Source organism: Sinohyriopsis cumingii, unplaced genomic scaffold, assembly GCF_028554795.1.
Source record: "Sinohyriopsis cumingii isolate HCF-2022 unplaced genomic scaffold, ASM2855479v2 utg002228l, whole genome shotgun sequence".
NCBI lineage: Eukaryota > Metazoa > Mollusca > Bivalvia > Unionida > Unionidae > Sinohyriopsis > Sinohyriopsis cumingii.
Window position 1 is genome coordinate 32,985 of NW_028316164.1, and position 26,484 is coordinate 59,468.

General features: G+C 36.3%; 6 non-coding genes across 6 annotated transcripts; all 6 read right to left on the reverse strand.

Annotated features, from left to right (window-relative positions):
* Nucleotides 1-1,177: 1,177 nt before the first annotated feature.
* Trnai-aau (transfer RNA isoleucine (anticodon AAU)) lies at nucleotides 1,178-1,251 on the reverse strand. The gene has a single exon. It is a non-coding gene; the product is annotated as a tRNA-Ile (tRNA).
* A 4,273-nt stretch (nucleotides 1,252-5,524) lies between these two features.
* Nucleotides 5,525-5,598, reverse strand: Trnai-aau (transfer RNA isoleucine (anticodon AAU)). The gene has a single exon. It is a non-coding gene; the product is annotated as a tRNA-Ile (tRNA).
* A 4,274-nt stretch (nucleotides 5,599-9,872) lies between these two features.
* Nucleotides 9,873-9,946, reverse strand: Trnai-aau (transfer RNA isoleucine (anticodon AAU)). The gene has a single exon. It is a non-coding gene; the product is annotated as a tRNA-Ile (tRNA).
* A 4,274-nt stretch (nucleotides 9,947-14,220) lies between these two features.
* Trnai-aau (transfer RNA isoleucine (anticodon AAU)) lies at nucleotides 14,221-14,294 on the reverse strand. Its single transcript has one exon. It is a non-coding gene; the product is annotated as a tRNA-Ile (tRNA).
* A 4,273-nt stretch (nucleotides 14,295-18,567) lies between these two features.
* Trnai-aau (transfer RNA isoleucine (anticodon AAU)) lies at nucleotides 18,568-18,641 on the reverse strand. Its single transcript has one exon. It is a non-coding gene; the product is annotated as a tRNA-Ile (tRNA).
* A 4,275-nt stretch (nucleotides 18,642-22,916) lies between these two features.
* Nucleotides 22,917-22,990, reverse strand: Trnai-aau (transfer RNA isoleucine (anticodon AAU)). The gene has a single exon. It is a non-coding gene; the product is annotated as a tRNA-Ile (tRNA).
* Between the last annotated feature and the right edge of the window lie 3,494 nt (nucleotides 22,991-26,484).

Sequence of the window (26,484 nt, forward strand, 5' to 3'; positions counted from 1 at the left end):
TTTTTAGAAATATTTCTAAAACAGACTTTCGCTTGTTCAAATCTAGCATGCCGTTTACAATTAGAGATACAATATATAAGGCCATTATAATGATTAGTGTGTTTAAAGTATTAAATTATGTCGCATGTTTTATCATTTCCATGAATACTAGAAATTATTTAATGGATTTGAGACGCATGCTATTCGTTTTCAGTCTAGGTACTGTATTAAACCGTCTTCTCCAACTGTGTATGACTTTGAAAGTGTCTATATCAGTACTGTTATTTCCATTTCCGTTTACCTGAAAACTCTGAACATCGTTTGCCTTTCAACAGCGACTTCAACTACCATCCTACTGTCATCACTTCCTGGATCCGTCACCGATCTATCACTAACAGTACGCCTGTTGTTTCGTTCTTCCTCCGATTCTATTTCTTGTTCGGTCTTATCGACTCTGCTTCCCACAGTTTCCTCCCCTCTTTCTTCACTATAATTATCCTGTATTTAATTCTCAACGTCTTCTTCATCATCTTCGGCAAGCTGTAACTCCAATGATTGTTCCTCCCTCTTAGCATCACCAATCTGCGGATTCACTTCCACAATGTCCTCTCTGTAACATGTACATGTTTGGGCTTCCTTGTGGCATTTGTCGCATATCCTTCATTGACACATAAAGAAAACCTTCCACAACTGTCAAATCTTTGCCGTTTGCTATTCATAGCTACATGGCTCTTCTCCCCACACTTATAGCACACAAAATCCAGTCACCTTTTCATAAGCTGGCTCGGATCTAGACATCGAGAACACACCTTTACTTTATTACTGTGCAATACCCCAAAATATGTTTATTATTTATTTTCATGTTTGCCTAAAGTTCTAACTGATAGCTTTCTATATTAGGTTTAAGGTAAACTTATGAATTACTCCTCGTGCTCACTGCTATAACGAAGATAAGACACATACCAAAGTGTGCTTCAGCTGATTGTGGATCTTTCACTTCACCTTCTAGATCTCAAATATAACGTATATTGAATCATGATTTTGGTAACATAAAGTTTTGATATTGAATTGTTAAACTTTTAAAAAATAATAGCACAGACTTTATTTCGTTACTCCAGATAAGAAATGAAAGAGAAGGAGAAAAAATAAAGGTAAATAAAGAAATAGAGAGGAAAATAGTAACGAAAATGAAAACTATTGGCCACAGGGGGGATCGAACCCACGACCTTCGCGTTATTAGCACGACGCTCTAACCAACTGAGCTATGCGGCCACTTGCTAATCAAAATCCTCCTACACAATCTAGAAATACAGATGGAGTACATACTTTCACACAATGAATGATTAGCAAAAGGAACCACACAATTAGGGTACGTAAAAGCATTGCCAACGTGTATGTTAATAGTATAAAATATATGGAAATAATGTAAAATGCATAACTCCCATATTATAACAAATATTGGTCTTTTCATAATTGCCGAATGTGCTAACGTTAACACATTGCGTGTTGTTTTAAGTAAAGTCATAAATTACTCCTCGAGCTTTTGGAGAGAACGAAGATAAGACACATACCAAGGTGGCTCTTGGTTAGTCGTGGATGTCTCACTTCCACTTGCAGGTCTCATATATATCTTAGATGGTCCTCTGAATCAGGTTTTGGGTAGCAGACTAACGCAGCTTTTAGAATTGAATAATATAGTTTTACGAGATAACTAGGTACAGATTTTGTGCCTTTACAAATGGAAATTGAAATTTGTGCTGCAGAATAGAAATGAAAGAGACGTATGAGAAAATAAAATAAGTATGGCCAAAGGGGCGATCGAAGCCACGAACTTCGCATGGTCAACGTGTGTGTTATCATTATAAAAATCTATTGAACCAATGTAAAATGCATAATTCGGAAATTATAAAAGAAAACATATCTTACTATCCTCTTGGACACTTCAATATACAGTTTGACAATATGATTTCAGCAAAAATTGTTGAGGTTAAACAGTTGCTATGCTCTATACTGATTTCTATGAATGTGCATTCTTATTACCAACTGATTGGGAAATGAACATTGGCAGTATAGTAAGTTAAAATAATAATTTACCAAAGTTCATCAAGTTCATTTTTACTTAGGACACACTCGTCTATAAAGTATAACGTGATAAGAAATATAACAGCAGCAATCGCTAAGCAATCTGTAATATTTGGCGAAACGACAGGCAACCATGATGATAATTATGAAACAAATGAAGTAGACATGCCTACAGTATCCAGAAACTAGTGTGCCTCATGGTGGGAAATCTACAGATCACGAAGCTAATAGGCAAGGTTTTATCATGTTGACTACGCTTTCAGGAGTTATCTATGCAAATTCAGCTCTAGCATATTTACTATCTAGCATCCCGCCCTAAAGCCCTGATCGATTCAAATTGACCAGTAAATAATTACCTACTACTGGAACTGACATATGAACTACTGCTACTCCTAGCAGTTTTAATAATGATAATATTAATAATAATAGTAAGAGTAAATTTATCGTCAAGAAAGAAAAAGAGACAAGCCTAACTCAGCATGATTAAAATCAGATCTCCACTGTCATACTGTAACGTATCAAGGGTAAAGACCAAATAAAATGGAATATATGGACAGCTCACGCCTTCTTCAGCTACTAGATGTCTCCAATGTATTGTAGTGTCAAGAAATGGTGTGTTCACCACAACCGTTCTTATTTAGATTATAAAAGCACAAAGCAAAAGAATTGTAAAAGCCAAAACATCTTATTATACAACGTCCAGGCTTGTATGTGTTTTCTCACAAAATGTAGTCCTCAAAATAATGAAATATAATATTTTGAAATATGCAGACCATATATTAGATGGTCAATGGCTTGTGAAAATCAGCATAAATATTGTTGTTGTTGTTATAGGGTTTAACGCCATTTTTCAGCACAAGAGAGGCTATACATGGCGGCCAGTATTAATGGTGGAGGAAGAACCGGGAAAACCCCGGAAAGAACCACCGACCCACAAGAAGCTACCGGCAAGCTTTCTCACGTATCTACATTTGACGAGCCCGAGACTCGAACCCACGCAGACAGAGGTGAGATGACAGTGATCAGTGACGGACAGCGCTTTAGACCACTCGGCAGCATAAATATTCAATTTATCATAGTTCGCATAACCTCTAACTCAAATAATCCCATTTTCCAAACTAATCTTGCATAGAAAAGTAAGTTAATAGTTTTCCAAATTTGTTCATTTTGACGCACCGAAGTGTTAATGATGTTGTGCATCCAGTCAAAGTTCGGAACCATACCCAGGTTTGCGTTATAGAGTTCAATGCTAAATAAGTTAGATGCACAGTCTGGAACCGGATGCAAATAGTGTGTCGCCTTTGTTGGCTGAGGCACAGTTTGTCCTTTACAGCAACGTGGACATAGAATACAATTTATTTTGCTATATGTTCACTACATTTGTTTCTCAATACTGACCTTTCCACTGTGTGACAATCAATACAATCATATGTTAATTTAAGATACCGTCAAAGATGATATCACGGTGCAGTTCTTGTCAAAGGTTGACCTGCATTTGTTTGAGAGGCTGGACTGTCAACAGAGCAGCATGTAAATAGAACACATATTTCACTTCAGGACCATCACCAAAGCCTTATAACACACTAGTCACTGTCGCCAAAATACAAAGAGAAAACCACACCTAGAACTCATATTCTTCAGAATAAACAATTACCTTTAAATCCCTACAAGAAATGCATATATATAACTCTTCTATCCCCACCAAAATAAGAGGAAAAAATGTACTGAAAATAGACGAAAACTGCTAGAACTACAATTGTGGGTACTGAACTCGAAGTACTAATTGTGACCTGATTCCAAATAGTCTGGGACCGAATGTCAATAGTGTGTCGAGTAGGTTAAATGCGACAATGTGTGTCGTTTTGTATTTCTATCATAACTAATTTTAGAAAGCCCTGTTAAGGTTTTGTTATGTCGATCAATTCCAGATAAAGCGTTATTGAACTCACCAACCAAGATAGTGTTATCGCTAGTATTGTTATGCAAATATGTGTTTGATCTCATTAAAAGGTATACCTTACTCGCACAAGATTTGGAGCATAAATATTGATTAAATCAACCACTCTTCATCAAGATCTATTTTAAATGTAAAATTCTACCCTTATGAAACATTTCATGTGCCACTTGATTTTTCACCTCTCTCACTACTAAAACATCAACACCAGCCCTCCTAATGACGGCATTGCTATCAAATATGTCACCATTACAAATCTCATTTTCTGTGATACATTCAGTAAACTCATCATCCCAAAAGGCTTCTTGCAATAATAAAATATGGCCTCTTATTTTTTAGAAATATTTCTAAAACAGACTTTCGCTTATTCAAATCTAGCATGCCGTTTACAATTAGAGATACAATATATAAGGCCATTATAATGATTAGTGTGTTTAAAGTATTAAATTATGTCGCATGTTTTATCATTTCCATGAATACTAGAAATTATTTAATGGATTTGAGACGCATGCTATTCGTTTTCAGTCTAGGTACTGTATTAAACCGTCTTCTCCAACTGTGTATGACTTTGAAAGTGTCTATATCAGTACTGTTATTTCCATTTCCGTTTACCTGAAAACTCTGAACATCGTTTGCCTTTCAACAGCGACTTCAACTACCATCCTACTGTCATCACTTCCTGGATCCGTCACCGATCTATCACTAACAGTACGCCTGTTGTTTCGTTCTTCCTCCGATTCTATTTCTTGTTCGGTCTTATCGACTCTGCTTCCCACAGTTTCCTCCCCTCTTTCTTCACTATAATTATCCTGTATTTAATTCTCAACGTCTTCTTCATCATCTTCGGCAAGCTGTAACTCCAATGATTGTTCCTCCCTCTTAGCATCACCAATCTGCGGATTCACTTCCACAATGTCCTCTCTGTAACATGTACATGTTTGGGCTTCCTTGTGGCATTTGTCGCATATCCTTCATTGACACATAAAGAAAACCTTCCACAACTGTCAAATCTTTGCCGTTTGCTATTCATAGCTACATGGCTCTTCTCCCCACACTTATAGCACACAAAATCCAGTCACCTTTTCATAAGCTGGCTCGGATCTAGACATCGAGAACACACCTTTACTTTATTACTGTGCAATACCCCAAAATATGTTTATTATTTATTTTCATGTTTGCCTAAAGTTCTAACTGATAGCTTTCTATATTAGGTTTAAGGTAAACTTATGAATTACTCCTCGTGCTCACTGCTATAACGAAGATAAGACACATACCAAAGTGTGCTTCAGCTGATTGTGGATCTTTCACTTCACCTTCTAGATCTCAAATATAACGTATATTGAATCATGATTTTGGTAACATAAAGTTTTGATATTGAATTGTTAAACGTTTAAAAAATAATAGCACAGACTTTATTTCGTTACTCCAGATAAGAAATGAAAGAGAAGGAGAAAAAATAAAGGTAAATAAAGAAATAGAGAGGAAAATAGTAACGAAAATGAAAACTATTGGCCACAGGGGGGATCGGACCCACGACCTTCGCGTTATTAGCACGACGCTCTAACCAACTGAGCTATGCGGCCACTTGCTAATCAAAATCCTCCTACACAATCTAGAAATACAGATGGAGTACATACTTTCACACAATGAATGATTAGCAAAAGGAACCACACAATTAGGGTACGTAAAAGCATTGCCAACGTGTATGTTAATAGTATAAAATATATGGAAATAATGTAAAATGCATAACTCCCATATTATAACAAATATTGGTCTTTTCATAATTGCCGAATGTGCTAACGTTAACACATTGCGTGTTGTTTTAAGTAAAGTCATAAATTACTCCTCGAGCTTTTGGAGAGAACGAAGATAAGACACATACCAAGGTGGCTCTTGGTTAGTCGTGGATGTCTCACTTCCACTTGCAGGTCTCATATATATCTTAGATGGTCCTCTGAATCAGGTTTTGGGTAGCAGACTAACGCAGCTTTTAGAATTGAATAATATAGTTTTACGAGATAACTAGGTACAGATTTTGTGCCTTTACAAATGGAAATTGAAATTTGTGCTGCAGAATAGAAATGAAAGAGACGTATGAGAAAATAAAATAAGTATGGCCAAAGGGGCGATCGAAGCCACGAACTTCGCATGGTCAACGTGTGTGTTATCATTATAAAAATCTATTGAACCAATGTAAAATGCATAATTCGGAAATTATAAAAGAAAACATATCTTACTATCCTCTTGGACACTTCAATATACAGTTTGACAATATGATTTCAGCAAAAATTGTTGAGGTTAAACAGTTGCTATGCTCTATACTGATTTCTATGAATGTGCATTCTTATTACCAACTGATTGGGAAATGAACATTGGCAGTATAGTAAGTTAAAATAATAATTTACCAAAGTTCATCAAGTTCATTTTTACTTAGGACACACTCGTCTATAAAGTATAACGTGATAAGAAATATAACAGCAGCAATCGCTAAGCAATCTGTAATATTTGGCGAAACGACAGGCAACCATGATGATAATTATGAAACAAATGAAGTAGACATGCCTACAGTATCCAGAAACTAGTGTGCCTCATGGTGGGAAATCAACAGATCACGAAGCTAATAGGCAAGGTTTTATCATGTTGACTACGCTTTCAGGAGTTATCTGATGCAAATTCAGCTCTAGCATATTTACTATCTAGCATCCCGCCCTAAAGCCCTGATCGATTCAAATTGACCAGTAAATAATTACCTACTACTGGAACTGACATATGAACTACTGCTACTCCTAGCAGTTTTAATAATGATAATATTAATAATAATAGTAAGAGTAAATTTATCGTCAAGAAAGAAAAAGAGACAAGCCTAACTCAGCATGATTAAAATCAGATCTCCACTGTCATACTGTAACGTATCAAGGGTAAAGACCAAATAAAATGGAATATATGGACTGCTCACGCCTTCTTCAGCTACTAGATGTCTCCAATGTATTGTAGTGTCAAGAAATGGTGTGTTCACCACAACCGTTCTTATTTAGATTATAAAAGCACAAAGCAAAAGAATTATAAAAGCCAAAACATCTTATTATACAACGGCCAGGCTTGTATGTGTTTTCTCACAAAATGTAGTCCTCAAAATAATGAAATATAATATTTTAAAATATGCAGACCATATATTTGATGGTCAATGGCTTGTGAAAATCAGCATAAATATTGTTGTTGTTGTTATAGGGTTTAACGCCATTTTTCAGCACAAGAGAGGCTATACATGGCGGCCAGTATTAATGGTGGAGGAAGAACCGGGAAAACCCCGGAAAGAACCACCGACCCACAAGAAGCTACCGGCAAGCTTTCTCACGTATCTACATTTGACGAGCCCGAGACTCGAACCCACGCAGACAGAGGTGAGATGGCAGTGATCAGTGACGGACAGCGCTTTAGACCACTCGGCAGCATAAATATTCAATTTATCATAGTTCGCATAACCTCTAACTCAAATAATCCCATTTTCCAAACTAATCTTGCATAGAAAAGTAAGTTAATAGTTTTCCAAATTTGTTCATTTTGACGCACCGAAGTGTTAATGATGTTGTGCATCCAGTCAAAGTTCGGAACCATACCCAGGTTTGCGTTATAGAGTTCAATGCTAAATAAGTTAGATGCACAGTCTGGAACCGGATGCAAATAGTGTGTCGCCTTTGTTGGCTGAGGCACAGTTTGTCCTTTACAGCAACGTGGACATAGAATACAATTTATTTTGCTATATGTCCACTACATTTATTTCTCAATACTGACCTTTCCACTGTGTGACAATCAATACAATCATATGTTAATTTAAGATACCGTCAAAGATGATATCACGGTGAAGTTCTTGTCAAAGGTTGACCTGCATTTGTTTGAGAGGCTGGACTGTCAACAGAGCAGCATGTAAATAGAACACATATTTCACTTCAGGACCATCACCAAAGCCTTATAACACACTAGTCACTGTCGCCAAAATACAAAGAGAAAACCACACCTAGAACTCATATTCTTCAGAATAAACAATTACCTTTAAATCCCTACAAGAAATGCATATATATAACTCTTCTATCCCCACCAAAATAAGAGGAAAAAATGTACTGAAAATAGACGAAAACTGCTAGAACTACAATGGTGGGTACTGAACTCGAAGTACTAATTGTGACCTGATTCCAAATAGTCTGGGACCGAATGTCAATAGTGTGTCGAGTAGGTTAAATGCGACAATGTGTGTCGTTTTGTATTTCTATCATAACTAATTTTAGAAAGCCCTGTTAAGGTTTTGTTATGTCGATCAATTCCAGATAAAGCGTTATTGAACTCACCAACCAAGATAGTGTTATCGCTAGTATTGTTATGCAAATATGTGTTTGATCTCATTAAAAGGTATACCTTACTCGCACAAGATTTGGAGCATAAATATTGATTAAATCAACCACTCTTCATCAAGATCTATTTTAAATGTAAAATTCTACCCTTATGAAACATTTCATGTGCCACTTGATTTTTCACCTCTCTCACTACTAAAACATCAACACCAGCCCTCCTAATGACGGCATTGCTATCAAATATGTCACCATTACAAATCTCATTTTCTGTGATACATTCAGTAAACTCATCATCCCAAAAGGCTTCTTGCAATAATAAAATATGGCCTCTTATTTTTTAGAAATATTTCTAAAACAGACTTTCGCTTGTTCAAATCTAGCATGCCGTTTACAATTAGAGATACAATATATAAGGCCATTATAATGATTAGTGTGTTTAAAGTATTAAATTATGTCGCATGTTTTATCATTTCCATGAATACTAGAAATTATTTAATGGATTTGAGACGCATGCTATTCGTTTTCAGTCTAGGTACTGTATTAAACCGTCTTCTCCAACTGTGTATGACTTTGAAAGTGTCTATATCAGTACTGTTATTTCCATTTCCGTTTACCTGAAAACTCTGAACATCGTTTGCCTTTCAACAGCGACTTCAACTACCATCCTACTGTCATCACTTCCTGGATCCGTCACCGATCTATCACTAACAGTACGCCTGTTGTTTCGTTCTTCCTCCGATTCTATTTCTTGTTCGGTCTTATCGACTCTGCTTCCCACAGTTTCCTCCCCTCTTTCTTCACTATAATTATCCTGTATTTAATTCTCAACGTCTTCTTCATCATCTTCGGCAAGCTGTAACTCCAATGATTGTTCCTCCCTCTTAGCATCACCAATCTGCGGATTCACTTCCACAATGTCCTCTCTGTAACATGTACATGTTTGGGCTTCCTTGTGGCATTTGTCGCATATCCTTCATTGACACATAAAGAAAACCTTCCACAACTGTCAAATCTTTGCCGTTTGCTATTCATAGCTACATGGCTCTTCTCCCCACACTTATAGCACACAAAATCCAGTCACCTTTTCATAAGCTGGCTCGGATCTAGACATCGAGAACACACCTTTACTTTATTACTGTGCAATACCCCAAAATATGTTTATTATTTATTTTCATGTTTGCCTAAAGTTCTAACTGATAGCTTTCTATATTAGGTTTAAGGTAAACTTATGAATTACTCCTCGTGCTCACTGCTATAACGAAGATAAGACACATACCAAAGTGTGCTTCAGCTGATTGTGGATCTTTCACTTCACCTTCTAGATCTCAAATATAACGTATATTGAATCATGATTTTGGTAACATAAAGTTTTGATATTGAATTGTTAAACTTTTAAAAAATAATAGCACAGACTTTATTTCGTTACTCCAGATAAGAAATGAAAGAGAAGGAGAAAAAATAAAGGTAAATAAAGAAATAGAGAGGAAAATAGTAACGAAAATGAAAACTATTGGCCACAGGGGGGATCGAACCCACGACCTTCGCGTTATTAGCACGACGCTCTAACCAACTGAGCTATGCGGCCACTTGCTAATCAAAATCCTCCTACACAATCTAGAAATACAGATGGAGTACATACTTTCACACAATGAATGATTAGCAAAAGGAACCACACAATTAGGGTACGTAAAAGCATTGCCAACGTGTATGTTAATAGTATAAAATATATGGAAATAATGTAAAATGCATAACTCCCATATTATAACAAATATTGGTCTTTTCATAATTGCCGAATGTGCTAACGTTAACACATTGCGTGTTGTTTTAAGTAAAGTCATAAATTACTCCTCGAGCTTTTGGAGAGAACGAAGATAAGACACATACCAAGGTGGCTCTTGGTTAGTCGTGGATGTCTCACTTCCACTTGCAGGTCTCATATATATCTTAGATGGTCCTCTGAATCAGGTTTTGGGTAGCAGACTAACGCAGCTTTTAGAATTGAATAATATAGTTTTACGAGATAACTAGGTACAGATTTTGTGCCTTTACAAATGGAAATTGAAATTTGTGCTGCAGAATAGAAATGAAAGAGACGTATGAGAAAATAAAATAAGTATGGCCAAAGGGGCGATCGAAGCCACGAACTTCGCATGGTCAACGTGTGTGTTATCATTATAAAAATCTATTGAACCAATGTAAAATGCATAATTCGGAAATTATAAAAGAAAACATATCTTACTATCCTCTTGGACACTTCAATATACAGTTTGACAATATGATTTCAGCAAAAATTGTTGAGGTTAAACAGTTGCTATGCTCTATACTGATTTCTATGAATGTGCATTCTTATTACCAACTGATTGGGAAATGAACATTGGCAGTATGGTAAGTTAAAATAATAATTTACCAAAGTTCATCAAGTTCATTTTTACTTAGGACACACTCGTCTATAAAGTATAACGTGATAAGAAATATAACAGCAGCAATCGCTAAGCAATCTGTAATATTTGGCGAAACGACAGGCAACCATGATGATAATTATGAAACAAATGAAGTAGACATGCCTACAGTATCCAGAAACTAGTGTGCCTCATGGTGGGAAATCTACAGATCACGAAGCTAATAGGCAAGGTTTTATCATGTTGACTACGCTTTCAGGAGTTATCTGATGCAAATTCAGCTCTAGCATATTTACTATCTAGCATCCCGCCCTAAAGCCCTGATCGATTCAAATTGACCAGTAAATAATTACCTACTACTGGAACTGACATATGAACTACTGCTACTCCTAGCAGTTTTAATAATGATAATATTAATAATAATAGTAAGAGTAAATTTATCGTCAAGAAAGAAAAAGAGACAAGCCTAACTCAGCATGATTAAAATCAGATCTCCACTGTCATACTGTAACGTATCAAGGGTAAAGACCAAATAAAATGGAATATATGGACAGCTCACGCCTTCTTCAGCTACTAGATGTCTCCAATGTATTGTAGTGTCAAGAAATGGTGTGTTCACCACAACCGTTCTTATTTAGATTATAAAAGCACAAAGCAAAAGAATTATAAAAGCCAAAACATCTTATTATACAACGTCCAGGCTTGTATGTGTTTTCTCACAAAATGTAGTCCTCAAAATAATGAAATATAATATTTTAAAATATGCAGACCATATATTTGATGGTCAATGGCTTGTGAAAATCAGCATAAATATTGTTGTTGTTGTTATAGGGTTTAACGCCATTTTTCAGCACAAGAGAGGCTATACATGGCGGCCAGTATTAATGGTGGAGGAAGAACCGGGAAAACCCCGGAAAGAACCACCGACCCACAAGAAGCTACCGGCAAGCTTTCTCACGTATCTACATTTGACGAGCCCGAGACTCGAACCCACGCAGACAGAGGTGAGATGGCAGTGATCAGTGACGGACAGCGCTTTAGACCACTCGGCAGCATAAATATTCAATTTATCATAGTTCGCATAACCTCTAACTCAAATAATCCCATTTTCCAAACTAATCTTGCATAGAAAAGTAAGTTAATAGTTTTCCAAATTTGTTCATTTTGACGCACCGAAGTGTTAATGATGTTGTGCATCCAGTCAAAGTTCGGAACCATACCCAGGTTTGCGTTATAGAGTTCAATGCTAAATAAGTTAGATGCACAGTCTGGAACCGGATGCAAATAGTGTGTCGCCTTTGTTGGCTGAGGCACAGTTTGTCCTTTACAGCAACGTGGACATAGAATACAATTTATTTTGCTATATGTCCACTACATTTATTTCTCAATACTGACCTTTCCACTGTGTGACAATCAATACAATCATATGTTAATTTAAGATACCGTCAAAGATGATATCACGGTGAAGTTCTTGTCAAAGGTTGACCTGCATTTGTTTGAGAGGCTGGACTGTCAACAGAGCAGCATGTAAATAGAACACATATTTCACTTCAGGACCATCACCAAAGCCTTATAACACACTAGTCACTGTCGCCAAAATACAAAGAGAAAACCACACCTAGAACTCATATTCTTCAGAATAAACAATTACCTTTAAATCCCTACAAGAAATGCATATATATAACTCTTCTATCCCCACCAAAATAAGAGGAAAAAATGTACTGAAAATAGACGAAAACTGCTAGAACTACAATGGTGGGTACTGAACTCGAAGTACTAATTGTGACCTGATTCCAAATAGTCTGGGACCGAATGTCAATAGTGTGTCGAGTAGGTTAAATGCGACAATGTGTGTCGTTTTGTATTTCTATCATAACTAATTTTAGAAAGCCCTGTTAAGGTTTTGTTATGTCGATCAATTCCAGATAAAGCGTTATTGAACTCACCAACCAAGATAGTGTTATCGCTAGTATTGTTATGCAAATATGTGTTTGATCTCATTAAAAGGTATACCTTACTCGCACAAGATTTGGAGCATAAATATTGATTAAATCAACCACTCTTCATCAAGATCTATTTTAAATGTAAAATTCTACCCTTATGAAACATTTCATGTGCCACTTGATTTTTCACCTCTCTCACTACTAAAACATCAACACCAGCCCTCCTAATGACGGCATTGCTATCAAATATGTCACCATTACAAATCTCATTTTCTGTGATACATTCAGTAAACTCATCATCCCAAAAGGCTTCTTGCAATAATAAAATATGGCCTCTTATTTTTTAGAAATATTTCTAAAACAGACTTTCGCTTGTTCAAATCTAGCATGCCGTTTACAATTAGAGATACAATATATAAGGCCATTATAATGATTAGTGTGTTTAAAGTATTAAATTATGTCGCATGTTTTATCATTTCCATGAATACTAGAAATTATTTAATGGATTTGAGACGCATGCTATTCGTTTTCAGTCTAGGTACTGTATTAAACCGTCTTCTCCAACTGTGTATGACTTTGAAAGTGTCTATATCAGTACTGTTATTTCCATTTCCGTTTACCTGAAAACTCTGAACATCGTTTGCCTTTCAACAGCGACTTCAACTACCATCCTACTGTCATCACTTCCTGGATCCGTCACCGATCTATCACTAACAGTACGCCTGTTGTTTCGTTCTTCCTCCGATTCTATTTCTTGTTCGGTCTTATCGACTCTGCTTCCCACAGTTTCCTCCCCTCTTTCTTCACTATAATTATCCTGTATTTAATTCTCAACGTCTTCTTCATCATCTTCGGCAAGCTGTAACTCCAATGATTGTTCCTCCCTCTTAGCATCACCAATCTGCGGATTCACTTCCACAATGTCCTCTCTGTAACATGTACATGTTTGGGCTTCCTTGTGGCATTTGTCGCATATCCTTCATTGACACATAAAGAAAACCTTCCACAACTGTCAAATCTTTGCCGTTTGCTATTCATAGCTACATGGCTCTTCTCCCCACACTTATAGCACACAAAATCCAGTCACCTTTTCATAAGCTGGCTCGGATCTAGACATCGAGAACACACCTTTACTTTATTACTGTGCAATACCCCAAAATATGTTTATTATTTATTTTCATGTTTGCCTAAAGTTCTAACTGATAGCTTTCTATATTAGGTTTAAGGTAAACTTATGAATTACTCCTCGTGCTCACTGCTATAACGAAGATAAGACACATACCAAAGTGTGCTTCAGCTGATTGTGGATCTTTCACTTCACCTTCTAGATCTCAAATATAACGTATATTGAATCATGATTTTGGTAACATAAAGTTTTGATATTGAATTGTTAAACTTTTAAAAAATAATAGCACAGACTTTATTTCGTTACTCCAGATAAGAAATGAAAGAGAAGGAGAAAAAATAAAGGTAAATAAAGAAATAGAGAGGAAAATAGTAACGAAAATGAAAACTATTGGCCACAGGGGGGATCGAACCCACGACCTTCGCGTTATTAGCACGACGCTCTAACCAACTGAGCTATGCGGCCACTTGCTAATCAAAATCCTCCTACACAATCTAGAAATACAGATGGAGTACATACTTTCACACAATGAATGATTAGCAAAAGGAACCACACAATTAGGGTACGTAAAAGCATTGCCAACGTGTATGTTAATAGTATAAAATATATGGAAATAATGTAAAATGCATAACTCCCATATTATAACAAATATTGGTCTTTTCATAATTGCCGAATGTGCTAACGTTAACACATTGCGTGTTGTTTTAAGTAAAGTCATAAATTACTCCTCGAGCTTTTGGAGAGAACGAAGATAAGACACATACCAAGGTGGCTCTTGGTTAGTCGTGGATGTCTCACTTCCACTTGCAGGTCTCATATATATCTTAGATGGTCCTCTGAATCAGGTTTTGGGTAGCAGACTAACGCAGCTTTTAGAATTGAATAATATAGTTTTACGAGATAACTAGGTACAGATTTTGTGCCTTTACAAATGGAAATTGAAATTTGTGCTGCAGAATAGAAATGAAAGAGACGTATGAGAAAATAAAATAAGTATGGCCAAAGGGGCGATCGAAGCCACGAACTTCGCATGGTCAACGTGTGTGTTATCATTATAAAAATCTATTGAACCAATGTAAAATGCATAATTCGGAAATTATAAAAGAAAACATATCTTACTATCCTCTTGGACACTTCAATATACAGTTTGACAATATGATTTCAGCAAAAATTGTTGAGGTTAAACAGTTGCTATGCTCTATACTGATTTCTATGAATGTGCATTCTTATTACCAACTGATTGGGAAATGAACATTGGCAGTATGGTAAGTTAAAATAATAATTTACCAAAGTTCATCAAGTTCATTTTTACTTAGGACACACTCGTCTATAAAGTATAACGTGATAAGAAATATAACAGCAGCAATCGCTAAGCAATCTGTAATATTTGGCGAAACGACAGGCAACCATGATGATAATTATGAAACAAATGAAGTAGACATGCCTACAGTATCCAGAAACTAGTGTGCCTCATGGTGGGAAATCTACAGATCACGAAGCTAATAGGCAAGGTTTTATCATGTTGACTACGCTTTCAGGAGTTATCTGATGCAAATTCAGCTCTAGCATATTTACTATCTAGCATCCCGCCCTAAAGCCCTGATCGATTCAAATTGACCAGTAAATAATTACCTACTACTGGAACTGACATATGAACTACTGCTACTCCTAGCAGTTTTAATAATGATAATATTAATAATAATAGTAAGAGTAAATTTATCGTCAAGAAAGAAAAAGAGACAAGCCTAACTCAGCATGATTAAAATCAGATCTCCACTGTCATACTGTAACGTATCAAGGGTAAAGACCAAATAAAATGGAATATATGGACAGCTCACGCCTTCTTCAGCTACTAGATGTCTCCAATGTATTGTAGTGTCAAGAAATGGTGTGTTCACCACAACCGTTCTTATTTAGATTATAAAAGCACAAAGCAAAAGAATTATAAAAGCCAAAACATCTTATTATACAACGTCCAGGCTTGTATGTGTTTTCTCACAAAATGTAGTCCTCAAAATAATGAAATATAATATTTTAAAATATGCAGACCATATATTTGATGGTCAATGGCTTGTGAAAATCAGCATAAATATTGTTGTTGTTGTTATAGGGTTTAACGCCATTTTTCAGCACAAGATAGGCTATACATGGCGGCCAGTATCAATGGTGGAGGAAGAACCGGGAAAACCCCGGAAAGAACCACCGACCCACGAGAAGCTACCGGCAAGCTTTCTCACGTATCTACATTTGACGAGCCCGAGACTCGAACCCACGCAGACAGAGGTGAGATGGCAGTGATCAGTGACGGACAGCGCTTTAGACCACTCGGCAGCATAAATATTCAATTTATCATAGTTCGCATAACCTCTAACTCAAATAATCCCATTTTCCAAACTAATCTTGCATAGAAAAGTAAGTTAATAGTTTTCCAAATTTGTTCATTTTGACGCACCGAAGTGTTAATGATGTTGTGCATCCAGTCAAAGTTCGGAACCATACCCAGGTTTGCGTTATAGAGTTCAATGCTAAATAAGTTAGATGCACAGTCTGGAACCGGATGCAAATAGTGTGTCGCCTTTGTTGGCTGAGGCACAGTTTGTCCTTTACAGCAACGTGGACATAGAATACAATTTATTTTGCTATATGTTCACTACATTTGTTTCTCAATACTGACCTTTCCACTGTGTGACAATCAATACAATCATATGTTAATTTAAGATACCGTCAAAGATGATATCACGGTGAAGTTCTTGTCAAAGGTTGACCTGCATTTGTTTGAGAGGCTGGACTGTCAACAGAGCAGCATGTAAATAGAACACATATTTCACTTCAGGACCATCACCAAAGCCTTATAACACACTAGTCACTGTCGCCAAAATACAAAGAGAAAACCACACCTAGAACTCATATTCTTCAGAATAAACAATTACCTTTAAATCCCTACAAGAAATGCATATATATAACTCTTCTATCCCCACCAAAATAAGGGGAAAAATGTACTGAAAATAGACGAAAACTGCTAGAACTACAATGGTGGGTACTGAACTCGAAGTACTAATTGTGACCTGATTCCAAATAGTCTGGGACCGAATGTCAATAGTGTGTCGAGTAGGTTAAATGCGACAATGTGTGTCGTTTTGTATTTCTATCATAACTAATTTTAGAAAGCCCTGTTAAGGTTTTGTTATGTCGATCAATTCCAGATAAAGCGTTATTGAACTCACCAACCAAGATAGTGTTATCGCTAGTATTGTTATGCAAATATGTGTTTGATCTCATTAAAAGGTATACCTTACTCGCACAAGATTTGGAGCATAAATATTGATTAAATCAACCACTCTTCATCAAGATCTATTTTAAATGTAAAATTCGACCCTTATGAAACATTTCATGTGCCACTTGATTTTTCACCTCTCTCACTACTAAAACATCAACACCAGCCCTCCTAATGACGGCATTGCTATCAAATATGTCTCCATTACAAATCTCATTTTCTGTGATACATTCAGTAAACTCATCATCCCAAAAGGCTTCTTGCAATAATAAAATATGGCCTCTTATTTTTTAGAAATATTTCTAAAACAGACTTTCGCTTGTTCAAATCTAGCATGCCGTTTACAATTAGAGATACAATATATAAGGCCATTATAATGATTAGTGTGTTTAAAGTATTAAATTATGTCGCATGTTTTATCATTTCCATGAATACTAGAAATTATTTAATGGATTTGAGACGCATGCTATTCGTTTTCAGTCTAGGTACTGTATTAAACCGTCTTCTCCAACTGTGTATGACTTTGAAAGTGTCTATATCAGTACTGTTATTTCCATTTCCGTTTACCTGAAAACTCTGAACATCGTTTGCCTTTCAACAGCGACTTCAACTACCATCCTACTGTCATCACTTCCTGGATCCGTCACCGATCTATCACTAACAGTACGCCTGTTGTTTCGTTCTTCCTCCGATTCTATTTCTTGTTCGGTCTTATCGACTCTGCTTCCCACAGTTTCCTCCCCTCTTTCTTCACTATAATTATCCTGTATTTAATTCTCAACGTCTTCTTCATCATCTTCGGCAAGCTGTAACTCCAATGATTGTTCCTCCCTCTTAGCATCACCAATCTGCGGATTCACTTCCACAATGTCCTCTCTGTAACATGTACATGTTTGGGCTTCCTTGTGGCATTTGTCGCATATCCTTCATTGACACATAAAGAAAACCTTCCACAACTGTCAAATCTTTGCCGTTTGCTATTCATAGCTACATGGCTCTTCTCCCCACACTTATAGCACACAAAATCCAGTCACCTTTTCATAAGCTGGCTCGGATCTAGACATCGAGAACACACCTTTACTTTATTACTGTGCAATACCCCAAAATATGTTTATTATTTATTTTCATGTTTGCCTAAAGTTCTAACTGATAGCTTTCTATATTAGGTTTAAGGTAAACTTATGAATTACTCCTCGTGCTCACTGCTATAACGAAGATAAGACACATACCAAAGTGTGCTTCAGCTGATTGTGGATCTTTCACTTCACCTTCTAGATCTCAAATATAACGTATATTGAATCATGATTTTGGTAACATAAAGTTTTGATATTGAATTGTTAAACTTTTAAAAAATAATAGCACAGACTTTATTTCGTTACTCCAGATAAGAAATGAAAGAGAAGGAGAAAAAATAAAGGTAAATAAAGAAATAGAGAGGAAAATAGTAACGAAAATGAAAACTATTGGCCACAGGGGGGATCGAACCCACGACCTTCGCGTTATTAGCACGACGCTCCAACCAACTGAGCTATGCGGCCACTTGCTAATCAAAATCCTCCTACACAATCTAGAAATACAGATGGAGTACATACTTTCACACAATGAATGATTAGCAAAAGGAACCACACAATTAGGGTACGTAAAAGCATTGCCAACGTGTATGTTAATAGTATAAAATATATGGAAATAATGTAAAATGCATAACTCCCATATTATAACAAATATTGGTCTTTTCATAATTGCCGAATGTGCTAACGTTAACACATTGCGTGTTGTTTTAAGTAAAGTCATAAATTACTCCTCGAGCTTTTGGAGAGAACGAAGATAAGACACATACCAAGGTGGCTCTTGGTTAGTCGTGGATGTCTCACTTCCACTTGCAGGTCTCATATATATCTTAGATGGTCCTCTGAATCAGGTTTTGGGTAGCAGACTAACGCAGCTTTTAGAATTGAATAATATAGTTTTACGAGATAACTAGGTACAGATTTTGTGCCTTTACAAATGGAAATTGAAATTTGTGCTGCAGAATAGAAATGAAAGAGACGTATGAGAAAATAAAATAAGTATGGCCAAAGGGGCGATCGAAGCCACGAACTTCGCATGGTCAACGTGTGTGTTATCATTATAAAAATCTATTGAACCAATGTAAAATGCATAATTCGGAAATTATAAAAGAAAACATATCTTACTATCCTCTTGGACACTTCAATATACAGTTTGACAATATGATTTCAGCAAAAATTGTTGAGGTTAAACAGTTGCTATGCTCTATACTGATTTCTATGAATGTGCATTCTTATTACCAACTGATTGGGAAATGAACATTGGCAGTATGGTAAGTTAAAATAATAATTTACCAAAGTTCATCAAGTTCATTTTTACTTAGGACACACTCGTCTATAAAGTATAACGTGATAAGAAATATAACAGCAGCAATCGCTAAGCAATCTGTAATATTTGGCGAAACGACAGGCAACCATGATGATAATTATGAAACAAATGAAGTAGACATGCCTACAGTATCCAGAAACTAGTGTGCCTCATGGTGGGAAATCTACAGATCACGAAGCTAATAGGCAAGGTTTTATCATGTTGACTACGCTTTCAGGAGTTATCTGATGCAAATTCAGCTCTAGCATATTTACTATCTAGCATCCCGCCCTAAAGCCCTGATCGATTCAAATTGACCAGTAAATAATTACCTACTACTGGAACTGACATATGAACTACTGCTACTCCTAGCAGTTTTAATAATGATAATATTAATAATAATAGTAAGAGTAAATTTATCGTCAAGAAAGAAAAAGAGACAAGCCTAACTCAGCATGATTAAAATCAGATCTCCACTGTCATACTGTAACGTATCAAGGGTAAAGACCAAATAAAATGGAATATATGGACAGCTCACGCCTTCTTCAGCTACTAGATGTCTCCAATGTATTGTAGTGTCAAGAAATGGTGTGTTCACCACAACCGTTCTTATTTAGATTATAAAAGCACAAAGCAAAAGAATTATAAAAGCCAAAACATCTTATTATACAACGGCCAGGCTTGTATGTGTTTTCTCACAAAATGTAGTCCTCAAAATAATGAAATATAATATTTTGAAATATGCAGACCATATATTTGATGGTCAATGGCTTGTGAAAATCAGCATAAATATTGTTGTTGTTGTTATAGGGTTTAACGCCATTTTTCAGCACAAGATAGGCTATACATGGCGGCCAGTATTAATGGTGGAGGAAGAACCGGGAAAACCCCGGAAAGAACCACCGACCCACAAGAAGCTACCGGCAAGCTTTCTCACGTATCTACATTTGACGAGCCCGAGACTCGAACCCACGCAGACAGAGGTGAGATGGCAGTGATCAGTGACGGACAGCGCTTTAGACCACTCGGCAGCATAAATATTCAATTTATCATAGTTCGCATAACCTCTAACTCAAATAATCCCATTTTCCAAACTAATCTTGCATAGAAAAGTAAGTTAATAGTTTTCCAAATTTGTTCATTTTGACGCACCGAAGTGTTAATGATGTTGTGCATCCAGTCAAAGTTCGGAACCATACCCAGGTTTGCGTTATAGAGTTCAATGCTAAATAAGTTAGATGCACAGTCTGGAACCGGATGCAAATAGTGTGTCGCCTTTGTTGGCTGAGGCACAGTTTGTCCTTTACAGCAACGTGGACATAGAATACAATTTATTTTGCTATATGTTCACTACATTTGTTTCTCAATACTGACCTTTCCACTGTGTGACAATCAATACAATCATATGTTAATTTAAGATACCGTCAAAGATGATATCACGGTGAAGTTCTTGTCAAAGGTTGACCTGCATTTGTTTGAGAGGCTGGACTGTCAACAGAGCAGCATGTAAATAGAACACATATTTCACTTCAGGACCATCACCAAAGCCTTATAACACACTAGTCACTGTCGCCAAAATACAAAGAGAAAACCACACCTAGAACTCATATTCTTCAGAATAAACAATTACCTTTAAATCCCTACAAGAAATGCATATATATAACTCTTCTATCCCCACCAAAATAAGAGGAAAAAATGTACTGAAAATAGACGAAAACTGCTAGAACTACAATGGTGGGTACTGAACTCGAAGTACTAATTGTGACCTGATTCCAAATAGTCTGGGACCGAATGTCAATAGTGTGTCGAGTAGGTTACATGCGACAATGTGTGTCGTTTTGTATTTCTATCATAACTAATTTTAGAAAGCCCTGTTAAGGTTTTGTTATGTCGATCAATTCCAGATAAAGCGTTATTGAACTCACCAACCAAGATAGTGTTATCGCTAGTATTGTTATGCAAATATGTGTTTGATCTCATTAAAAGGTATACCTTACTCGCACAAGATTTGGAGCATAAATATTGATTAAATCAACCACTCTTCATCAAGATCTATTTTAAATGTAAAATTCTACCCTTATGAAACATTTCATGTGCCACTTGATTTTTCACCTCTCTCACTACTAAAACATCAACACCAGCCCTCCTAATGACGGCATTGCTATCAAATATGTCACCATTACAAATCTCATTTTCTCTGATACATTCAGTAAACTCATCATCCCAAAAGGCTTCTTGCAATAATAAAATATGGCCTCTTATTTTTTTAGAAATATTTCTAAAACAGACTTTCGCTTATTCAAATCTAGCATGCCGTTTACAATTAGAGATACAATATATAAGGCCATTATAATGATTAGTGTGTTTAAAGTATTAAATTATGTCGCATGTTTTATCATTTCCATGAATACTAGAAATTATTTAATGGATTTGAGACGCATGCTATTCGTTTTCAGTCTAGGTACTGTATTAAACCGTCTTCTCCAACTGTGTATGACTTTGAAAGTGTCTATATCAGTACTGTTATTTCCATTTCCGTTTACCTGAAAACTCTGAACATCGTTTGCCTTTCAACAGCGACTTCAACTACCATCCTACTGTCATCACTTCCTGGATCCGTCACCGATCTATCACTAACAGTACGCCTGTTGTTTCGTTCTTCCTCCGATTCTATTTCTTGTTCGGTCTTATCGACTCTGCTTCCCACAGTTTCCTCCCCTCTTTCTTCACTATAATTATCCTGTATTTAATTCTCAACGTCTTCTTCATCATCTTCGGCAAGCTGTAACTCCAATGATTGTTCCTCCCTCTTAGCATCACCAATCTGCGGATTCACTTCCACAATGTCCTCTCTGTAACATGTACATGTTTGGGCTTCCTTGTGGCATTTGTCGCATATCCTTCATTGACACATAAAGAAAACCTTCCACAACTGTCAAATCTTTGCCGTTTGCTATTCATAGCTACATGGCTCTTCTCCCCACACTTATAGCACACAAAATCCAGTCACCTTTCCATAAGCTGGCTCGGATCTAGACATCGAGAACACACCTTTACTTTATTACTGTGCAATACCCCAAAATATGTTTATTATTTATTTTCATGTTTGCCTAAAGTTCTAACTGATAGCTTTCTATATTAGGTTTAAGGTAAACTTATGAATTACTCCTCGTGCTCACTGCTATAACGAAGATAAGACACATACCAAAGTGTGCTTCAGCTGATTGTGGATCTTTCACTTCACCTTCTAGATCTCAAATATAACGTATATTGAATCATGATTTTGGTAACATAAAGTTTTGATATTGAATTGTTAAACTTTTAAAAAATAACAGCACAGACTTTATTTCGTTACTCCAGATAAGAAATGAAAGAGAAGGAGAAAAAATAAAGGTAAATAAAGAAATAGAGAGGAAAATAGTAACGAAAATGAAAACTATTGGCCACAGGGGGGATCGAACCCACGACCTTCGCGTTATTAGCACGACGCTCCAACCAACTGAGCTATGCGGCCACTTGCTAATCAAAATCCTCCTACACAATCTAGAAATACAGATGGAGTACATACTTTCACACAATGAATGATTAGCAAAAGGAACCACACAATTAGGGTACGTAAAAGCATTGCCAACGTGTATGTTAATAGTATAAAATATATGGAAATAATGTAAAATGCATAACTCCCATATTATAACAAATATTGGTCTTTTCATAATTGCCGAATGTGCTAACGTTAACACATTGCGTGCTGTTTTAAGTAAAGTCATAAATTACTCCTCGAGCTTTTGGAGAGAACGAAGATAAGACACATACCAAGGTGGCTCTTGGTTAGTCGTGGATGTCTCACTTCCACTTGCAGGTCTCATATATATCTTAGATGGTCCTCTGAACCAGGTTTTGGGTAGCAGACTAACGCAGCTTTTAGAATTGAATAATATAGTTTTACGAGATAACTAGGTACAGATTTTGTGCCTTTACAAATGGAAATTGAAATTTGTGCTGCAGAATAGAAATGAAAGAGACGTATGAGAAAATAAAATAAGTATGGCCAAAGGGGCGATCGAAGCCACGAACTTCGCATGGTCAACGTGTGTGTTATCATTATAAAAATCTATTGAACCAATGTAAAATGCATAATTCGGAAATTATAAAAGAAAACATATCTTACTATCCTCTTGGACACTTCAATATACAGTTTGACAATATGATTTCAGCAAAAATTGTTGAGGTTAAACAGTTGCTATGCTCTATACTGATTTCTATGAATGTGCATTCTTATTACCAACTGATTGGGAAATGAACATTGGCAGTATAGTAAGTTAAAATAATAATTTACCAAAGTTCATCAAGTTCATTTTTACTTAGGACACACTCGTCTATAAAGTATAACGTGATAAGAAATATAACAGCAGCAATCGCTAAGCAATCTGTAATATTTGGCGAAACGACAGGCAACCATGATGATAATTATGAAACAAATGAAGTAGACATGCCTACAGTATCCAGAAACTAGTGTGCCTCATGGTGGGAAATCTACAGATCACGAAGCTAATAGGCAAGGTTTTATCATGTTGACTACGCTTTCAGGAGTTATCTGATGCAAATTCAGCTCTAGCATATTTACTATCTAGCATCCCGCCCTAAAGCCCTGATCGATTCAAATTGACCAGTAAATAATTACCTACTACTGGAACTGACATATGAACTACTGCTACTCCTAGCAGTTTTAATAATGATAATATTAATAATAATAGTAAGAGTAAATTTATCGTCAAGAAAGAAAAAGAGACAAGCCTAACTCAGCATGATTAAAATCAGATCTCCACTGTCATACTGTAACGTATCAAGGGTAAAGACCAAATAAAATGGAATATATGGACAGCTCACGCCTTCTTCAGCTACTAGATGTCTCCAATGTATTGTAGTGTCAAGAAATGGTGTGTTCACCACAACCGTTCTTATTTAGATTATAAAAGCACAAAGCAAAAGAATTATAAAAGCCAAAACATCTTATTATACAACGTCCAGGCTTGTATGTGTTTTCTCACAAAATGTAGTCCTCAAAATAATGAAATATAATATTTTAAAATATGCAGACCATATATTTGATGGTCAATGGCTTGTGAAAATCAGCATAAATATTGTTGTTGTTGTTATAGGGTTTAACGCCATTTTTCAGCACAAGATAGGCTATACATGGCGGCCAGTATCAATGGTGGAGGAAGAACCGGGAAAACCCCGGAAAGAACCACCGACCCACGAGAAGCTACCGGCAAGCTTTCTCACGTATCTACATTTGACGAGCCCGAGACTCGAACCCACGCAGACAGAGGTGAGATGGCAGTGATCAGTGACGGACAGCGCTTTAGACCACTCGGCAGCATAAATATTCAATTTATCATAGTTCGCATAACCTCTAACTCAAATAATCCCATTTTCCAAACTAATCTTGCATAGAAAAGTAAGTTAATAGTTTTCCAAATTTGTTCATTTTGACGCACCGAAGTGTTAATGATGTTGTGCATCCAGTCAAAGTTCGGAACCATACCCAGGTTTGCGTTATAGAGTTCAATGCTAAATAAGTTAGATGCACAGTCTGGAACCGGATGCAAATAGTGTGTCGCCTTTGTTGGCTGAGGCACAGTTTGTCCTTTACAGCAACGTGGACATAGAATACAATTTATTTTGCTATATGTTCACTACATTTGTTTCTCAATACTGACCTTTCCACTGTGTGACAATCAATACAATCATATGTTAATTTAAGATACCGTCAAAGATGATATCACGGTGAAGTTCTTGTCAAAGGTTGACCTGCATTTGTTTGAGAGGCTGGACTGTCAACAGAGCAGCATGTAAATAGAACACATATTTCACTTCAGGACCATCACCAAAGCCTTATAACACACTAGTCACTGTCGCCAAAATACAAAGAGAAAACCACACCTAGAACTCATATTCTTCAGAATAAACAATTACCTTTAAATCCCTACAAGAAATGCATATATATAACTCTTCTATCCCCACCAAAATAAGGGGAAAAATGTACTGAAAATAGACGAAAACTGCTAGAACTACAATGGTGGGTACTGAACTCGAAGTACTAATTGTGACCTGATTCCAAATAGTCTGGGACCGAATGTCAATAGTGTGTCGAGTAGGTTAAATGCGACAATGTGTGTCGTTTTGTATTTCTATCATAACTAATTTTAGAAAGCCCTGTTAAGGTTTTGTTATGTCGATCAATTCCAGATAAAGCGTTATTGAACTCACCAACCAAGATAGTGTTATCGCTAGTATTGTTATGCAAATATGTGTTTGATCTCATTAAAAGGTATACCTTACTCGCACAAGATTTGGAGCATAAATATTGATTAAATCAACCACTCTTCATCAAGATCTATTTTAAATGTAAAATTCGACCCTTATGAAACATTTCATGTGCCACTTGATTTTTCACCTCTCTCACTACTAAAACATCAACACCAGCCCTCCTAATGACGGCATTGCTATCAAATATGTCTCCATTACAAATCTCATTTTCTGTGATACATTCAGTAAACTCATCATCCCAAAAGGCTTCTTGCAATAATAAAATATGGCCTCTTATTTTTTAGAAATATTTCTAAAACAGACTTTCGCTTGTTCAAATCTAGCATGCCGTTTACAATTAGAGATACAATATATAAGGCCATTATAATGATTAGTGTGTTTAAAGTATTAAATTATGTCGCATGTTTTATCATTTCCATGAATACTAGAAATTATTTAATGGATTTGAGACGCATGCTATTCGTTTTCAGTCTAGGTACTGTATTAAACCGTCTTCTCCAACTGTGTATGACTTTGAAAGTGTCTATATCAGTACTGTTATTTCCATTTCCGTTTACCTGAAAACTCTGAACATCGTTTGCCTTTCAACAGCGACTTCAACTACCATCCTACTGTCATCACTTCCTGGATCCGTCACCGATCTATCACTAACAGTACGCCTGTTGTTTCGTTCTT